The sequence below is a fragment of the Podarcis liolepis genome (assembly GCF_965112155.1).
Source record: "Podarcis liolepis genome assembly, chromosome: 12".
Lineage (NCBI taxonomy): Eukaryota > Metazoa > Chordata > Lepidosauria > Squamata > Lacertidae > Podarcis > Podarcis liolepis.
The window spans coordinates 35,138,495-35,153,094 of NC_139563.1; the positions used below are offsets into that span (position 1 = coordinate 35,138,495).

Sequence of the window (14,600 nt, forward strand, 5' to 3'; positions counted from 1 at the left end):
TATCCCGGATTGTTAGATATCCCGTAGACTGTCCCCAGGACAGGTGAGGCTGCTGATCCCTTATTTTCAAGGCTGCTAATCCCTTATTTTCAAATCTGAAAGTTGACAGCTATGGTCTGGGGTGATTAAGAAATGAAGTGCTAGGCACCAGTACACCCACTGGTACCTCCTATCATGCTCAGCAGATATCTCCAAAAACCTGCAATGGACAGGAGATGGCTTTTCCTCTTCAATTCCTGGCTTTTCCTGTGTTGAACAATGATCCCTTAAACACAGTCACGTTTTATTCAACACCCACCCTACCTTCCAAACAGAGGATAGGTGAATATAATAGGCATGCCCATGCCATTTTGTGGTTGTGTCTCTTTCTGTGCTTTTAAACATGGCAGCCATTTTCTGTTATGCCATGCCCCCATGGCAGCCATTTTGTGGCTGGCACCCCTGGCAGACCCTCCAAGTGTCCCTATTTTCCTGGGACATCCCTGATTTACAGAAGCTGTCCCGGTTTCTGATTTGATCCTGGTATGTCCTGCTTTTCCTTAGGACGTCCCTGTATTACATCGGAGAAACGTTGAAAGATATGTTTTAAGGCATTCTGCAGCCTGCTCTGCTAGGAGCAGGTTTGGAGAATCAAGATGGAGCTGTTTGTGTAGTTTTTGCAACATTTATTACAAACTGTTTTGATTTTCTGTCTATTAAAACTTCCGTAGTGTTATGTACTAAAGTTCTCACCCTGGGCCAGCAGGGGGATACTGTAGATAGTTTTCACTCAGGTCCACGTCAGTTATTTTAGGCGGGAAACCCTGGGTTGTTGTTGCTACAATGTTGATAGCCAGCTGCCTATAAAAGCAGGCCGGCTGAGCTGTTTGCAGTTCAGTTCTGTCCAGCTTACAATAAAGAGCTCTTCTGGAGAAATCACTGTGTCATCTGCTATGTTCGCCAACAACTTAACACGTAGTATAGTAATTACCTTTTAAAAAATTATATAGCAGTAAGGCCCAATGTGATAAGCAATTTGCTAATTATTTGTTTAAGTAAAACAGTTGGTAGCTACACCCCTGCTATCATACACACACACACACACACACACACACCTTTAAATTTCACTTTCATCTTCAAACTGTTCCTCTTCCTGTGTTATTCAGCTGCAAATTTGGATCCAGCAAAACTAGACTCAGTGGGAAGACCTTCCAGTCCCTTCTCACAACCCAAGAAACCTACCACCATTATTTGCCATCCACAAGTTGAGAGTTTACACAGGAAATTAAAGTGAAGTTATCCTCTGGATATTACTGACAAATTAAAAATTAACAGATCACTAGTTCCAGGTGATAGCCACTTGAGAGTTATCAAGCAACTTCAATGACCTTTGAACAAAAATATGTAAAAAAAGAACAGAATTCAAATAAACAAACTGAAAATCAACAAAAAGAAAACACAGGGATCCAAGAACCAGCAGGGCAAAGCCAAAAATTCAACACGTCAAAGCGTAATGGCGATCCCGCAGTGATTAGGTGAGCTCAAAAACTTAAGAGAGAGCTAGGGAAAATCTGCAAGCAGGGCATGAACCCAAACAGCAAGCGCTTCGGAGTCCGTCAGCGACATAGGCTGCATACACACCATACAGTTAAAACACATGGGGAGGTTTTCAACTCAGTGGCGTAGCGTGGGGGGTGCAGGGGGGGCCGGCCGCACCGGGCACAACATCTGGGGTTTAGGGTTAGGGGGCGCAAATCCACGGGTTAGGGGGCGCAAATTACTTGCCTTGCCCCGGGTGCTTACAACCCACGCTACGCCACTGTTTCAACTATTTTTTTTACTCAAAGTAGACCCGCTGAAATCAATTAACACCACTAAATTAGGTCCACTAATTTCAAAGGATTTACTCCAAGTAAAGGCAACTGAATGCCATTCATAACTTCCCCTAAATTAACACAGCGGTTCTCAACCTGTGGGTCCCCTGATGTTGTTGGACTTGTCTGGCCTTGCTAGCTAGGGGTGATGCGAGTTGTAGTTCAACAACATCTGGGGACCCACAAGTTGAGAAAGGCTGCAAGAATCCTGCGAACTATAGTTTGTTAAGGATGCTGGGAATTGTAGCTCTGTGAGGGAAAAACTACAGTTCCTGGAATCCTTGAGGGGAAATAATGTGCTTTAAATGTATGGTACACAGCCTTAGCTGGCCGAAGTTAAAAGCAAATCAGAGGTGCTTACTATAGTATATGATGCTTTCATCTATGCTTAGGAGGGTTGATTCAGATTTCCAGAAGAGGGGCAATGTTTACGGTACTTTACAGTATTCCACTAGCCAACAATGCTGATTAAAATATGAATGGATTTAGTATTCCAGAAAAGGAAAGCGGTCCAACCAGTTCCTTCCAAAGCATTTACAAGTATTTTAAGGTTAGTTGGACAATAGATGGAAAGGGTTGGAAGATCTAGTTTCTTCTTGTAGTTTCAGTCCACTGTTAAGCTGTTTTTCTGGCTGTGAAGATGGAATTTTGCCCTTTTAAAAAAAGCTGGCAACGAGAGCTGGTGTAGCATAGGGACTAAGGCTGCAATCCTAAACATGTGTACCTAGGAGTAAGTCTCATGAACAGAGAGGAATGTACGTCGGAGTAAGCATGCATAGTACTGTGTTGTAAGTTCTCTGCATGCTTCCATAATATGCATGCTTTTTGGGGAGGAGCAATTTTTTTTTTTAGTTCTGCCCAAAGTTGTTGAGCTTTTGTGCAAAATAACCCCCCCCCCCAGGTTGCCATATCTCCCCATATTCTGACATAGGGGGCCATATATCCATGCAGCAGTTTATTGTGGACTCATCTTGCTGCTCATGCATGCAGTATTGTGTAATAGTGTCCACATGACACTCTCCTCATTCCGTGGTTTTATACAACGCTTCCTAGTTTGTCAAGCCATCATTTTACCTGATGTCCAGATTAGCAAACCATGGTTTGAATGATACATCCAAAGCAGGATTGTACCACACATTTTATTTTACTGCAAATATTTATAGACCACCCATCACTTTCTAAATTCCAAGGCAATTCACCCATCAACCCAGCAAAACACAATACAATAAAAGCAGCAAAACACTACAATATAAAAAAGAAAGATCAAAACAAGCAGCACATATCATGGCTAGTTTACAGAAAACATGTCATCAAAGCTTATGGAAAAATTATCATAAAAAATACTGAGATCTTTAACATCACGCCAGTGATGTAGTATACTGTATATGGTTAGTGTGTTGGACAAGGACCTGGGCTATCAGGTTTTAAATCCCCAGTCATTTACAAAACTGACCGAAGACCTTGAGCCAATCACTATATTTCAGCCTAACCTACTTCTTTACAGGCTTGTTGTGAGGATAAAATGGGGAAGGGGAGTCTCACTTGTGCCACCTGGAGCTCCTTGGAGGACAGATAGTTTATTTATTTATTATTACATTTATATGCTAACAGTTAGCTTGTATATATTTCTAATTGGTTTACATTGGCAGGTCTCATGGGATGTCACAATGCCACTTACGTTGCCAGCTATTTAAAAAATGCTTATATGTTTATACTGTATTAGTTCACTGAACCTAACAAGACAGACAAACAAAAATCCTGAAATAACTATCAGCCTGGATGTTTGCCAAATTCTGCTTTGCAAAACTTCAAATTTATGATCAAGTCAAATCTGGCAGGGTAATTTAAACGACACTTTAAAAAAACAAACCCAAAACCAAACCTATGCCAGAATCTTATATAATTAAAGGATAATGTTTGCAACACTAGAGAACAGAAACAATAGCTGTCCTCAGATTAATAGAACATTGTAGGAAATCTGCTGCAAGGCATCTGATACTAGCAAAGTCTATTTATTCCAGTGCTATAAATGTTACTGCTCTAATATTATATGGCAAGTGAAAAAATACACCATGAAACTGAATATAACAGTGTCAAAGCGTTGCCCAAAAGCAAATACTTTTACAAAGCTGGGTCAACAATAGGAAGAAATAGTTGTATAAAGGAAGACACAGGTACAGGACATCTAGCTTCAAAAGCAAAGATGATGCAGCACTGACACCAAACCCTACATATAGTAAGTAAAATAGAAACATCGCCACCCGACCCCACCCCGACTCATCATCCCCCCCCTCCACCTCTCTCTCCCTTTTCTTCCCAATGTCTCAACAAATGAAACTGACTTGTAAAAATGTTACATGGGAAAAAATATACAAGAGAGAGACATTGCACACACTTTTGTCAATCAAGAAAATCTTTTTTTAAAAAAAGCAAAGATTATACCAGACATTTTTAATGGAATATGGCAGAACTTTATTGCATGCACAAACACTACAGGCAGGCAGCAAGTGCTTGCACTACCATCTTTTTAGAATTCACAATACATAGTAAATGGTAAATGTCCCTTAACTTGAACCTGAGAACTACCTATTCTGTTTCTTGCAATAGATGAGCAGGGTGTGGCATTGAAACTGGTACTTTGCCAAGATGTACACAGGCAACTCCCAATTTATCCGTGGGTTACGTTCCAAGACACCGCATGTCTAAGTGAAATTGCGTATATTTGAAACACCATTGAAAAAGCCTGCAAACACCCGTCTTTAGTTGTTGTTTACAGTTGTGTTTCTTATTTGTTTACTGTAACCAGTGGCTTTCTTCTAGAAAAAAGGTGCCGATACTGCATACCCTTGAGTACCCCTGGGAGGGAAGCACTGACTGTATACCATTTTGTTATTTAAGAAAAAAGGCTATGGCGATATCTGCAGATTAGTTGGGGTCCCTGTGAGCTAGAGGAGGAATAGAGACTGACTCATATGTGCTCCTTTTGGGTAACCCAGTACTGCAATGCAGGGTTGGCCAAAAGCATAGCAGGAATGCCATGTTTCACTTGGGTGGCATCCTTGCTTCCCACTTCCTGTTTAGAAGGTTTTGCAAGAAGCAGCACTTTGCATATCCTACTTGGTGCAAAGAATGGGCAGAGAATGTTAGAGAAAATGGAAGCGGGAAACAAGCAATCTACAGGCAGTCACTTGGCCACTTCCAATTTAGGTAGAAGATTTCACTTATGGTGTTGCATATACATGATAGCACCGGAGGCATGTTAGTATTGTTGCATGAGATGTTTGGCAATTCTGTTTCTTTCAGATGAGGGAGGGAGAGTTTGTGGAGGGAAGAACTGGACTTTATAATGCAATGGACCAAGTCAGGTTTGTTCACACTTGTCTTAGTGTCCCAGATTTTTTATGCAGGGCTTATCCAGATAAGCTTGTTATTTATTGAGCATTCATCCTGATTTGCTTACACAAAACTTACACAGAGGTTAGATTATATCTGGTCTTTATTGAGCATTCGTTGAGATTCGTTGAGATTTATTTGCGGCCAGGTTATGCAACAATGAGTGTTCATCCTGATTCACTAGCAGGCTGTTTATATGACTTACTGTTAAGCATTTGTTCATTCCACACTTTTCAGTGTGTTTCCAGGCCACTTAAAAGTGGATTTGCTGTACCAGGGCGACAGTGATTTAATCCACTTTAACTGTGCAAACCTACAGTTCCCAGTATGTGCCCAGATCCCTCCCATAAAATACTGACAGTCTGAAGCCCTTGCTTTGCTGTGTGTTTAGACTCCTGGTTTTCTTACTTCTTTCTATCTCCCTCCTAATTTACCTGGACATGGCATTTTATACTTCTCCATTCACCACCAGAAGTATCCAGTAAACCACCCTAAATATTACAGAGGAGAAAATTATATGCACACTTGCCATTGCTGGTGACAGCAGCGCATTTAATGCAACACATAGTTCTAACCTAAGATGTGCAACTAACACTTTAAAGGCACAGGATTATTCCATTCTGTCATTTTCATGCCTAAGAACAAATTAATACATCTCTTACCTGCATGAGCATGACACAAAATTCATTCCTGTTCCAGTCTGACCCTTGAATTGTTGATTTTCCAAATCCTCCTGTGTTTTTGAAACATAATGAGAGAAACAACTGCAGCTGAAAGGAAATAAATAATTCGTTTGTTGAATAAAAAGAGAGATAATGTTTACCAAAACCAGGCATGGGGAACTCCCATAGGCCTACTCTGGCTGATTCCTTGGCCTCTGGCCTGTCCCTCAGTCCTTGCCAAAGCCACACACACCCAGCCACACCCTTCCCAGTCCTCCAAGGATGAGCACAGAACAGCTGAGGAGGCGGGAGGGCCCGACCTTCACCCCTTGCAGTGGGCTGGGTGAGAAAGTTTAACCCACTACGCCCAGTGCACCACAAGAGAGAAGTCCACAAAATCCCTTCATCCTCAGTTGATCCCCACAGAACACTAGGAAGCAGGAGCAGAATTCAAAAGTTGCTTACATTCTCCCTTTCTGTTTTGCCTTACACTGAAAATGGTTAACAAAGATATAAACAATTGCCAACTCTGCTTCTGGTCCCACTTCTGGTTCCTGGAACGCTCGGAACCCCAGGTGGTCTCTTGTACTCAGAGCACCCTCTGGTGGGGAACTGACTCAAAGAGCTCCATTGTCACAGCACTCCACTCTGCTTCGGTTTTTATGCACTGTATTCTGTCCTGTCTTCTCTTACTCAGTTCTTATCCTGGCTCTTTTGGTACTGTGTCCTCTCCTGCCCACTTTTCCACCTCTCTCTCTCTGGCTCACCACTACGGATGGCAACCCTAGATAGACTCTTTCTTCTCTTCTTGCCCCTGCTGAGGCAGCCCAGATACCTTTTGCAGCTCGCCTCTTTTCCCTTTACTTCCTCCTCCCTGTATAAATCTCTCCCCTTGGTCTCCGAAACACTCTGGCATCCTTTGTCTGTATTTCTCCTTGGTAGCTCTATTATCCCTCCTCCTCCTCCTCCTTCCTGCTGGGACCCAGCAAGAATGCTCTCAGATGCTAACCTTTCATCTCCCGAAGCTTCCTTATCTGTCAACATGTTGCATCAAGTGGGGAGTGCCAGCATCTATCAGAATCCCTTCACAACAACTTGTACATAACACCAAGTAATAAAACAGGTGTAATGATTAAAACAAGCAGCAGAATGTCAGCAATAAAATCAACTAAAAGCGCAAAGAGAAAACAAGGCAGCCTTGGGAACTCCTGCAAAAATGCCTTCCAGAACACAAGCATTTCTTCAGACTGTTGGAAGGCAAGGAGCAAGAGAACAGACGTGCTTCTGAAACCTAGAGGTGACATAAAAACCCAGACATATAAAAACCCTGTCTGGGCAAACTCATCTTAAACTCAAATGTTCAGGAAACAGAAATTCAGCTGAAGACCCGAGGAAGAGCAGAGTTCCTATGAAAGGATGAAGTCCTTAAACTATCCTGGATCATTTAGTGCTTTAAAGGTCCTAACCAACACTTTTAGGACTGCCCCCACAAAGAAAATTTTCAACAAGCAGTGCTCTCTCCCCATATTTACTATATGATCTGTTGTGTGTATATAGATCAGCTCTAAGCTAATCATAAATGCATGTTCTGTATCAATTGTCCTACACCTGGGCATAAGCTTTACTTAACGCAAATTATTTCGCGACGTGGAAGACGGGGGGTGAATCCAGGGGCATACAAGCAAGCGATGCCTCAAACATCTGTTCTTCCGTGCTTTGCGTCATTAGCATGAAGATTCAAAGGGTTTTAAAAAGCACGTCGAATGTGCATAAAAACCCTCTTCAGTCCTGCACACTATTTGTACCCAGGGACACTGGGAGTGAGGGTTGCATGCACGCCCCTGCCTCAGTCCTGGGTTTCCCACATCTTACATTCAGGGAAATCCCTGAACACAGCCACCATATGATAGTGACTAAACTAATGATTCAATTTAGCCACTATATACTAATGATTAACTAATGTAGTGATAAAGGTCTCATTCGCACCATACATATGAAATATACTCAGAGTCGCAAAGTGATTTCATGCTCTTTATTCAGCTCATAGTGGTGAGGAGGAATGAATGAATGTCCCCTCACAGTATCTGCTTTATATACATTATTTACACAATGGGCTGCACATGATTGGCTAATTCCGGAATTCTACTGTAAGCCAATCAGGTTGTGGATTCACTTCTATCTGGAGCAGGATTGGGTGGTTCCTGCCAACCAATCATACTGCTGCATTGTTCTAGGACCAATCAGACTGCTGCATTCTGAATCCTATTGTTCTAGGACCAATCAGACTGCTGCATTCTGAATCCTATTGTTCTAGGACTAATCAGACTGCTGCAATTTGGATCCTATTGTTCTCAGTACAGGCCACCGACGAGGCGGTCACGAAGCATGTTCTCCAGCTCTGAGAAGTTGCAGAACCGGGCGGCTTGGCGGAGAGAGGTCACAAACCCAGTTATGGTTTCCCCAGGGGCTTGTCGCTTTGCGTAGAAGGCATTTCGACGAGCCACCACTGAGGGCTGCGGCGAAAAGTGCCCCTTCAGCTGTTCCATTATTGTTTTGTATGGAACAGTAGCGACGTCTTCAGGCGCAAGGAGAGCCCGGGCGATTTCAAACGTCTCCTCTCCGCAGACGCTGAAGAATATCGCCCTCTTCTTGGCGTCTTCTTCGTCGGTGACCCCTTTGGCTTCTAGGAGGAAGGTGAAACGGGAGGCATACGCTTCCCAGTCTCCAGATGCTGGGTTGAATGGCGAGAAGCTGCTGTTGGCTGCCATTCTGAGTTCCTTGTGTCCCGGAGCTGAAGCCTGGATACACGGTGCGAGGCAGCGGTGCGGCAGGTGGCGTTGCTGTGGTGCTGTATGTGGCAGTCAGCTCAGCGGGATCCCACCTTCGTCGCCAGTGAAATATACTCAGAGTCGCAAAGTGATTTCATGCTCTTTATTCAGCTCATAGTGGTGAGGAGGAATGAATGAATGTCCCCTCACAGTATCTGCTTTATATACATTATTTACACAATGGGCTGCACATGATTGGCTAATTCCGGAATTCTACTGTAAGCCAATCAGGTTGTGGATTCACTTCTATCTGGAGCAGGATTGGGTGGTTCCTGCCAACCAATCATACTGCTGCATTGTTCTAGGACCAATCAGACTGCTGCATTCTGAATCCTATTGTTCTAGGACCAATCAGACTGCTGCATTCTGAATCCTATTGTTCTAGGACTAATCAGACTGCTGCAATTTGATCCTATTGTTCTCAGTACATAACACATATGAAGTAGTTTTATATCACTTGGAGGTCCTGAGAAGTATAGTTTGTTTACTAAAGGTACTAGTGGTTGTAGCTCTGTGAGGTCGGTACCCTTATCAAACTGCAGTTCCCAGGTTTCTTTGGTGGAAGCCATTCATGACAGTTGAAGTGGTGTATGAGTGCTTTAAATGCATGGTATAATCACAGAGCTATCTCCATTATTTCCTTTTTACAGAATCTGGCCACTTTTGTCTGAATATGTACTATTTTCCCCACCACCATCGGCCCTGTGCTGCTTATTGAAGGGCAATCCTCCCCCAACCTTTTCTCCCTCACTATTTTTAGCTTGAAGAATATTTGTCTCTAAGACCTTGCACATGTGTGAAGGCCTGTGTGACCAGCTTGAGACTGAACAGAGCCAAGAGGAGAGAGCCGCCAACTAATTTCCATTCAAAGGCATTACCCTGATCATTGGTATATGCGTGTTTGTGATTTGTTAGTGCTTTTTTCTAAAAAAAATGTTTAGGGGTACTCCCATTTTGACTCAATAAAAATCACTGTTTTATAGTTCGAATTGGGGAAAATAAATACAGTAAATGGACAAAAGTACAAAGATTTACAAAATGTTTAGGGGTATGCGAACCCCTGCGTCCCCCCAGAAAAAAAGCATTGGTTATTGATAAAACAAACAATTGAATGGGGGTCTGTTTCCAGAGTAAAATGCCTTTAACTTTAAATGCTCTGCTTTTTTGACCTAAACATTCGACTATGGGCTATGATTACATGCACCTAAGAGCAAGTCCTACTGAACACAGTGGGATTTACTTCCGAGTAAATATAGACAAGACTACACTGTTAAAAGTGTAATCCTAATATTGAAAAACATTAGATGCAGCTTTTGAAGACAAGGAGGGTGAGCAGAAATCATACTGAATCTATGTTAGACATCAGTTGCAGAGAAGATCAGGTTATCATCCATTCTGTCTTACAACAGCTAGATAGCCATGGCTTGTTTTGAAATACTTCTGTGCTACAAAATAAATCCCTGTGGGCATCCAAATGTCAATGCTTGTGTTGCCTATATATACCAGCTAACCTGCTGCTTTACTGATGTTCTCTACAGATTTTCTCTTCACTTAATGCATTAAGGTGATTACTGAACAGCTTTACAGTGCCAAAGCTGCAGGTAACACTTAATAATCATAGTAAAAATGCTCCCTCAATTCTGATTAATGTGACTCATCAATTCAGATGAAAAGAGGGTGTAGGAGCTTGTTTATGAAGAGACAATGGTAGGAGGATTTCCTCAGCGTTTTCAAATGGATCTTACACGACAGAACATAGAAGGGCACCTTGGGAAAACAATACACATGCTAACACAAATGAGATTTACAACAGAGTGTGTGGGTGTGTGCAGTTACATACTATGAAATTTACTCAGAAATACATCCTCACTGTCATTAATGGGATTTATTCCCGCCTGAAACTACTTAAGATTGCAATCAAATAGTCTGATTGCACACATCAGTTGTCCACTGTTGCACCGTGGATCTCCTGCCAACCAAGCAGTTCGAAAGCATGCCAGTGCAAGTAGATAAATAGGTACTGCTGTGGTGGGAAGGTAAACGGCGTTTCCATGTGCTCTGGTTTCATTGTTCTGTTGCGCCAGAAGCAGTTTAGTCATGCTGGCCACACGACCTGGGAAGCTGCCTGTTGACAAACGCTAGCTCCCTCAGCCTGAAAGCAAGAGGAGCGTCACAGCCCCATAGTCACCTTTGACTGGACTTAACCACCCAGGAGTCCTTTATTATTATGGATTCTCGCGGTGGGCGGGGTAATGGATAGATCAAATGTAAGGGCTTATGGAGTGGAGACAAACAAGCTTATTACAAAATTGTCATAGTGCTGTTGCATTGTAGTTGCTGCCTTACTGCAGGTGTGGTGAAACCTTGGCTCTCCAGGTGTTACTTACTGAACTACAACTCCTCACAGGACCCAGCAAGCTTGGCCAATGGTCAGGGGTGATGGGAGTTGTAGTTCAGCAACATCTAGATGCTCAAAAGTTCCTCACACCTGCCTTACTGGCTTCTCCAAAGGCCTTGTGTTGCTCTTTGTGTGTTGGTGGAATTCCAGGAGATAAGTCAATTTACCAGCACCTCCTCCAGTCCCATACCTGTCACACACTAGTGCAGGGAATGGAGTCTTGCACAGAATTATAGAACTGTAGAGTTGGAAGGGACCCCGAGGGTCATCCAGGCCAGTTCCCTGCAATGCAGGAATCCAGCCGTCCCTCGGTGGGCTCGAACCACCAACCTTCTGGTTAACAGCCAGGCACATTGACCCGTTGTGCCACTGAACAGTCTGCATGTACAACACTCATGCAAATATAAAGAATCAGGGCTGCAACATTTGGTCAATTAATTTGTTAGCCTATCTGAGTACAAATGTTTTGCTCAATTAAAAAAAAGAGTGATCTCAATTAATCCAGCAACAGGTTTGTAACAAAAACTTTTTTGGTTTTTTAATTTATTTGGCTAAGTTCATTATTTCACCAGGCTATCGTATAAGAGTTATATCTCTATTACCACTGCTATAATGACATCTACTGGTGAAAGCAGGGCAGGTTTTGACTTCAGATGAGGGGAAAACCACCCTGCCTTTTACTGCTAGCAATGTGCACACAGTAGTTTATGCAACCCCACTTGGCTCTCTTTGCCTGGACCCTTTCTCTTGTGGTCTTTATGCAGTCCTAGAATACTTTTTTTAAACTATAAATTCACCCAGCATTCTATTGATCCTCTTGCATGCTCCTGATCCTCTGCTGTCTGAATCTTGTTCAATTGTTTTTAACACTTTTTTAAAATCACCGTGTGATGGTCACCCTAAAAGAGAGGTAGAAATATATTAAATAAATACCTTGCAGCCATCTGAGGAGTAACTGCATTCAACTTTGTAAAAAATGCCACTGGAGAGGACCTCAAAGAGAAATTTTGTTTAATGATACCATCAATTCCAAGCTTAGCTTTTATGATGCAAGCAGAGATTTGTATCACACAACAGGTAAAACAACATCCCAAAATCCCTTGAAGCCGATTACTACTACAGCTCTGTGCAGGTGCGCTAGGGAGTTGTGGTCAGCTCTCCAAGGTGTACTCCAATCAAGTACTTTACACAACCGTTTTGCATGGGGCAGGTGCATGGGCATAGCCAGGATATTTGTTAGGGGTGGCAGCCTTTTGTTGGGGGCAGCAGAACCTTAGTTTGCTATGTATTTTTATTGATTTAGGGGGGCAGGTGCCCCTCCCTGGCTATGCCCATGGGCAGGTGGTAATATCCGGCACAGCAGCTTCAATAGCAATGGCTGCTGCCCTCGTAGAGAGGGTTGGTGAGTTCCTAGCACTGATGCCAATCCATCTGTTGAATGTCTTGGAGTAGCAATTGGATCTGGCTCCGTGACAGAAGACTCCAAATCATAGCAGAACCTGTGGCCCAACCCAGTCAGCTGATTTAGAATCTATGATATTGAAATCTATGAGAGATCCAGGAGGACCTCTGAGATCACACACCCAGCCCAGCTCTGGCAGACATCACCAGCCAGGATGGACAATCATCCAGGAAGAACTGCATGTCTCCTAGTAGATAGTCCATAACTTCAGGTTGTAGAAGCTAAAAGTTATCCGTATCAACCAGAACAAACGGGCCACTAGTCCCACCTATCTCTGACTCTATACCAACTATGTAATCCAAGTTGGCATGACCAGCGTGATGTTTTATTTTTGCTGACGGAGCGAGAGATCAGAGGGCCCAAGGAATTGAGTTACGTTAGCCATATTGATTCGTATGTTGTCGGGCTGGGGGGGGATTGGTCTTGTTGGCCTGTATATGTGATAAAGGGACCACATCTCTGTTGTGCCCCATTGTCCCAAAAGGGAACACAGATGCTGGTAAGCGCACCTGCAATCCATGGAATCTTGCACTGCTGGTTGGAGATTGGGGTAGCTGTAACCAGGGCTTTTCTGCGGCCAAAACTCACTTGAACTCAGTTCCTGCACCTACCTCTCAGGTGGGCACCATTGCCATTATAAGAGAACAAGGGAGGTGTTCGTGGTAAGTTCTGGCACCTCTTTTTCTAGAAAAATAGCACTGGCTGTAACAATATTTTTCTGAGGGGCCCAAGACCCCACTGGTTTTGGCAGCAGCAGTAGAAAGAAGGAAGAATAAAAATACAGTCATACCTCGAGTTGAATGTGCTTCGGGTTGAGCGCATTCGAGTTGCGCTCTGCGGCAACCCGGAAGTAACAGAGCATGTTACTTCCGGTTTTTGCCGCTCGCGCATGCGCTCAAAATGACGTCACGTGCATGTGCGGAAGCAGCAAAATGCCGCACGCACAGGCGCACCATCGCGTCTTGTGTTCCATTCGGGATGCAAATGGGGCTCTGGAACGGATCCCGTTCGGTATGCGAACGGGGCTCCTGAATGCATCCCGTTCGCATCCTGAGGTACCACTGTAGATAAAAGACCCATGGACAGTTAAGTCCAGTCAAAGGCAACTATGGGGTGCAGCGCTCATCTTGCTTCAGGTCAAGGGAGCTTTCCACAGCTTTCTGGATCATGTGGCCAGCATGACTAAACCGCTTCTGGCGCAATGGAACACCGTGGCGGAAACCAGAGCACACGGAAATGCCATTTACCTTCCCACCACAGTGGTTCCTATTTATCTACTTGCACTGGCATGCTTTAAAACTGCTAGGTTGGCAGGAGCTGGGACCGAGCAACGGGAGCTCACCCTGTCGCAGGGATTCGAACCGCCAACCTTCTGATTGGCAGGTCCTAGGCTCTGTGGTTTAACCCACAGCACCATCTACAGGGACAACGGAGCGGAGCCTCCGGCAGGCAGCGCACACCACAGACCGGCCAGTGCTTTTCCTGTGTTCTGCCGAGCCACCTCCTTTACGAAAGAGGCGTATCTCTACAATCCTGAGTGTTTCTATACTGGGCGACTGAGCGACCCACCCTTCTCGGGAAGACTCGAGCTGCTTTGGCACGCTTCAGGGACCAACCTGCCCACGTCCACACATGCGCACCTGGCGCCTACCCACAACTCTCCACCTCCTCACGTCCCCCGCTCTCATTGTCTCGGGCAGGTCGTGCGCTTCGGCGTGACGTCACGGCGCGCCGGCTCCTTCTTTGTTTACCTCTCCCACCCGCTGAATCTTCGCCGGCTCCCGAGAAGGGGCGGACTTGTGTTGGCGGACAGCGAGTCTGCGAGCTGCCTCCTGATTGGCCAGGGGAGCCTATATTTGGGGGTGTAGGAAGAGGGCCTGCAACTGCTGGGCGGAGGGAGACCCTTTTCTTCCGCAGAGCGAGGCCGGGGCTGCCGCTTCGCGTTGGCCGTTGGAGCCTGGCTGACTGCCGTTTATGACCGGGCGTCGGTTGGGGAAGCCTTCG

At 44.4% G+C, this 14,600-nt stretch overlaps 1 protein-coding gene across 3 annotated transcripts in view; it reads right to left on the reverse strand.

Annotated features, from left to right (window-relative positions):
• Window positions 1-14,385, reverse strand: part of HYCC1 (hyccin PI4KA lipid kinase complex subunit 1) — a 52,245-nt gene extending 37,860 nt beyond the window's left edge. Inside the window, exons 1-2 of one of the 3 annotated variants that reach the window (XM_083468331.1) lie at window positions 14,248-14,385; window positions 5,909-6,016 (exon numbers count right to left, since the gene is read on the reverse strand). The gene's annotated coding sequence lies outside the window, so the exon portion shown is untranslated. Of the gene's footprint in view, window positions 1-5,908; window positions 6,017-6,917; window positions 6,998-14,165 lie in introns of those variants that run through there. The other 2 variants (XM_083468343.1, XM_083468344.1) reach the window with 2 other exon arrangements.
• Between the last annotated feature and the right edge of the window lie 215 nt (window positions 14,386-14,600).